We start from the raw sequence: 6,300 nt of genomic DNA on the forward strand, positions 1-6,300 counted from the left end.
TTAATTTTGTCCATAAAGTTTTATGAAGGCACTATTCAACATAGTTTTTACTTTTACTTGCAATGGGTTTTTGTAAAAATTGTAACATATATCTTCTTTTAATTATATACACATGTTGCAAGTATATTGTAATTATACAGACGCTATAAATTTTATAAACTTTGTAATACTTTTGTGAGAATTAATTAATTTTTACTTTCGTAAAATAAAATCTATGTAAATTTCAAGGCAAATAGGCTAATAAAAATGTAATTTGTGAGAAGAAGGTGCAAAAACAAAGACGAATTGACTTTATTTGTGATAATAGTGATATTATGAATGTAAAACTCTGCCAATGTATGCGTGAGCAGAAATGTTGTGTTTATCGCGGTTTGTATCCGCCACCTCTCATTTTTATGCAACGATTGCACGCTATGTTAATGAAGAGCAACAGGACGGCAATTCGCGCGAAATTTTGTAAGAATGAAACGGTGAATCCTAACGTAAGCTTTCGTAATAATGCACCGGCAGAACTGTGTTATCGAGATGTACATGATAATTCACACCATTGTCTCGGGACAATGTTTATTGTCTGGATTTTACGATTTTAGGAACCACGTGCGTGATATTAACGGTCCAAATAATAACGCCGTTAACTTTACAAAGAAAACTCTTATAAGAAACAATTATGCTGTTATTAGTGATGGTAAATAATTAAAACGCTATTCAGCAGTGAAAAGCAATATTGATATAACAATCATGTACGGTTTTTACGATAGCGTACGAGGAAAATTACAACCGTTATTTAAGAAAAAGTGATTTTGCAGCTCAGTTAACAAGAATGGAGAACGATTAAATTTTGCATTTTAGCAACTTTTTTATTTTAGCAACTTTTAAAATTATTTCACAAACCACGCATTTAACGTGGCATTTTTCCATTCAAATCGTCGCCTTTCTCAAAGGTTTTGTAATAACTAAACAAAATTTTGTGTTTTTTGTCCTCGATTTATCAACAAATAAAAACCTTATTGTTTTGTTCGTCTAAAATCGACGGTGTAAATTAAATGCTTTGTTGACAGCGGATTGCGACGTCTGCAATCTTCGCGGAAACCTTGCCGGGCGAATCCTCGATGACGCAGGAGAAAAAGTGATATGGAGACATGCAGCACATTATATTATTTTAATGGCACCATTTATTTTCCTCGATATTTGCACGTTTAGTTACGATCGGATCTAAACGCGACGCTTGTACACGAAGGAATCTTCACGTATGGAAATCTATTCGCATGCGTATTATATACGCGATTAATCTGGCAATTTATCGGCACAATCTTCGCCTGAATCGATCACAGATTCATGCGTTACGAAATCGACTCTCCGAAGAGCAAAACACGCGAAAGAGAACTTAGCGACCAGACCGATTTTGTTCAAATGAGATCGAAACGTTTCAGTTATAAATTATAACTCTTAGTGTTTATGTACACTTTGATAAACAAATTTATATTCTATTATTTCATCTTTTTCTTTTTGTTTTTGATGTACGAGATCTGTTCTCCAGATATTTTTACGTTGCCTGAGCTGCTTGGCTACTGCAATGGACTGCCATTGTAGAATTTTTTCAAGTTAATCCTGCGTTCTTAAATGTTAAACAGCTTTTATTTTAGTCTGTCTCATCAATAACCGAATGCAATTAGCACTTGCAAGTTATTTTTATGCATTTAAGACTCGCAAAAAAATCTGATCGGGTCCCTCTCTTTCGTTCTCTTCTTTCAAGAAACATTGGCATTTAAATCTGATTTGCCATTCAACCGTGGGATGTTTATATCGGACGGAATTCATTAACGAGTGGGATAAATTTTATGCAAATTATGATCTTAGTTGCGTGCGCGTTGCTATTTTCATTTCGGCGGAGGAGTCAAGGTCAGACTGGTGTACCAATGAAATTTCCATTAAAAAAGTGTGATAAATCTCAAGCGGAACTTAGCGCCAGTTTCCGCACGCATTTTTCGTTTGCACACGCTATACATGCAGAGTCTAACGCAGTCGCACGATCTTTCGCAACGATCGCACGTTGCATTGTTCAGTCGGTCGCAAAGCGTTGCGCAAAGTTGTCACATACCTGTTTCAGGCCGGGAAAAAGTGTCCAGATATCAGCAAAGGCACCGGCTTAATTGCAGTTCGCAATTTTTATTACACCAACCAGCTCAAATGGTATGTACATTGCTGTACATGCGTTAATTATTACGATTGACTATGCACGTAGTAACGTTGATCTCGGCACATAAAAGCGTTGATCGTACGCGTGGATAAATTGTATTGAATTGATCACACATTGAAATGTAAACTTAAGGCCATTAGCCTTAATACCGTTTATACCGTGCACGCCTGCATTATTAAAAGGCATAAATTTTGAGGGACAAGGCCGTCGTCGTCGAGAAGTTGGCGCAGGCCAACTGTACTTAATCTAAATGAAATACCGACGACATTTAACGATATGAAGGACGAAAACAGATGTTTCCTTCAATCGCGTGCGTGTGTAAAGCCGCGGCCTTTTCAGTCCCGTTGCGTTTCCCGCTTAAGATAAACGAAGATGCGCGTCGGTCCATTATTTGAGTATTTCGTTTGCCATTTTTCGAATGAAGATAAAAATAAATATTTTTTTCTTGTGCGGAGCCAAATATTGTATCAGAAATATGGCTCTCTCCCGAGACACAGGAAAAAATGATAAGCTCGATCGAAGTAAAGTATTTCATGTTCCTGTTAGTCTCGTTCTTTTTTATATAGTAATTTACAACTCAGGTCTTGTTGTTAAATAATTTTTTCTTCGCTTTCTTGCACGTGACAAATTAAGCAGTCTTCCCACGACAAAAACAAGTTTTGTTTGGTGCGCTTCACTATTCGAAAACTCAGCTTCGTATTCAGAATATTTCGTCTTATTTGCAATTAAATAGTTTAGTTCGGCGATACATTAATTTAGAAACATCAAAATTGAATCCCCTTGAATCAAACTTCGAAATCATCGATGACACCAAGGTCGCTGTTGCTCCCATCGCTAATGGACACATTCCAGCGTTTGTTATTTTGACTCTGTACCACAGAGAGTCTTACATAATTTCCTAGCATCCAAGAAAGTGGATTTTTCATTTCTACATTCTCCAAGGATGGTCCGCATTAACATTCGTGATCCGTTGGAGATGTCGATGAACCATGACGATTCACCATTGCACATGATTGCTGCAAAAGAACGCAGCTAATGTTCACATAATTATATTTCTTACTTACAGAATATTTTTAATACCTGTTATAATTTAATTTAATATTACATTTGGTTCAATTAATTATCACGAGTTTCCTCTCCATATACTTCCTGATTTTTTCGATAATTATCACATCCTAATACAAATTATTATTTTATTAATTATTAAAAGATTACATAATTAAAAATTTTTTGTTCCAGAACTTCTATCTTGTCTTTTTCACATTTTCAGTTCTCAATTTTCAGATATTAATCTTTATTTTATCAAATATTTCAACTTCTTTTTAAGACGCTCTAAATAAATTGTTATGCAAAGATATATTTGACGGCGGTGACTCTGTTAAAACATATAATTGGCTATTTAATAACCCGACACGCTACACTAATATTGAGGCAGAATAATATTAAAAGAAATAAATCGAATAGCAAATTTTCATATGGAAAGACGATGTTCTCCCTATTTATTCTGCAACTGATTCTTTTAACGTTAAATGGAACAACTGCATCCGAATTCGAGCGTGATTTTATAACAGAGAGAAATCTCAAGTATTCCATAAGGCATGCATCGTCGACCGACGTCGCGGCTATTACGAGCGCACTTAACAGGTGTTCGAGAAGTTACCGGAGCTGCAGGCAAAAGTGTTACATCAGCGCAAAGACGATGGGCGATTGTTGTGTATATAGTGCGTATACATGTACATGTACGTACAGGGTGCGTAAATCACTCTTACGAATCCTGATTTATTATGGCACGAATCGAGGGGTTGTACGCGTGAAAAGAATTGAAAACACGAAGCTATCCACATATAATTGTTTTACAGTTTCCTATGTTCTCCCGGTGGGAAATAACGTTATAAAATTGTTGTACATACAATGGAGCAGTATAGTGAAATGTTTATATAATAGTATTCCATATATTATCCATTATATAAATGTATCGTAAAAATGACACATGGAGGAAAAGAATAAGAGAGAAACTAAGTTAGTAAACTAACTCATAATTCAACATTCTTAAATATACTTTGGACGTTGAAATTCGCCGCAATATTCACTGAATAGACTCTGGTTAATATTGCTTTAATCTGTTAACTACATGTATAGCCGTCGTCCTCGAATTTTTACGTGACATAAAAATATCTGGACTTGAACCTTCAGTATATAATATCAGGAGTTATGATTGTAATAATTATCACGCTGTGCATTATAGCATTAAGTTTACTTACAATCGTACCAGAGAAAAACTATGAGGAAAGTCATAAATTAAAGAATTAATTCTAATAATATTTTACAATAATTAATATCTTCTCTGGGCGATTTATCCTCGAGAATTGAAAAATTCTGTGGACTACAATACAATAAACACACTCATGGCCTCGTACTTAAGCCACACCACGATGCAGCTTTGACGCTCTTCTTACGATCTGTAAAATTATAACTATTTTGTGTATAAAAAAAAGTGTAATTGTAATTCACAGAAAATTAATACGCATTATAAATTAATTGGAATATTTCATCATTTATGTAAGAGAACTTATCGACCAGACCAGTTTTGTTCACATAAGATCAAAATGTTTCTGTTATAAATTATAGTTTTCAACATTTTTATGTACACTTTGATAAAAAAATGTATACTTTACTATTTTGTTTTCTTTTGATAGACAAGATCTTTTTACTAGATATTTTTACATTGCTTAAGCTTTGCTTGGATGCTGCAAAGCGATAATATTGATATCATCGTTTTATTAGCTCATTAGTATCGCTACTGCTCTTCTGCATGCCCACGTTAATTTCCTCCGCAAAGACACATGCATTTCGTCAGTCTGACATAACCGGAACCTCCTCCACTTTTCTAGCGTACACCGTGGAAACTCCGAGAATGAAACTCGGGCCTTAACCACGAGTTGCAGCACGGATGACATTGACTAGCCTGTTACCCGTCTACGGCGTCTATGTTACCACTTGGTGAAAGTTGACGAAGCGCATCTTCAAGGTCATCGCCTCCAGGGAATCGTCTTCACTCGCGAGTGTCGTTTACTGAAATTCGGTGCCACCAAGAGACGTCAACCATTTACAAAAGATAGTACTGCGATCTTCTTCTCAAAGCGATTGTAAAGGCGATAAAAGCGTATAGATAATATCATGCGACGTGCGAAAAGAATGGGTGGTGCCTTCATTGCCGAGAATGTTAATTGCTCCATTGTGCGTTTCAATTACTCGATACGAGCGGGTAACAGGTTTTCAGCTCGCGCGCGAAACAATGTCGATAATAATTTAATAAGGTGTTTAGCACGGTTGGTGGCTACCGTACAATTCGCAGTGTAGATATCGTCATTTAACAGAGTGCTCTAATGCGTGTTACTTTTATGCTTGGGCTACGCTTATAAAAAATATTGAATGGACACTATTTACGCTAATAACATCATAATTTAGGCGAATTGAAATTCCAAGATATTAATAAACATTAAAATTGTCTCTCATATATTTTATTTTAATTTATTTTAACTTAGACGTTGAAATTCATGCAATACTAATTGCGTTTTTTACTCTCACTGCCCATACGTAATTCTATTTATTTAATTTATTTTAACTTGACTTTTATATATATGTATATATTAATAAAATTTTAGTTTGCGTAAGAATTAATATAAGATATTTGACTCTTTTCATAAAATTATTTCAATTTAGAGTATTTTTAATCTTTTAACAAATTAAGATTCAATGTTTCTGAGATATTAGATGAGAATAGAGCTATATGTATTTCTTGAATTATTAAAACAAAATTTATTGTAAAAATAAAGTTTTATAGCAATAAGATTATCAAATTAGCAATATCTTATACATGTATACAATATGTAGATAAATAAAGTAAATAAAATCAATGTGAAGAATATAAAGAGAACCTATTGTCAGTTTACACAATATAAATTCGTATTTAATCATCGACATGTGATTGTTTCTTATCTTCATTGTTAATATAATGCAAATGTCAGCAATCAACGAATGTAATGATCATTGTCGTTGTTCTGTCAAAGAAAGAGAATTTCGTCTCGTCGTGCTCAAAAGAC

Source organism: Vollenhovia emeryi, unplaced genomic scaffold, assembly GCF_000949405.1.
Source record: "Vollenhovia emeryi isolate VEMERY1.0 unplaced genomic scaffold, V.emery_V1.0 DF939134.1, whole genome shotgun sequence".
Taxonomy (NCBI): Eukaryota; Metazoa; Arthropoda; class Insecta; order Hymenoptera; family Formicidae; genus Vollenhovia; species Vollenhovia emeryi.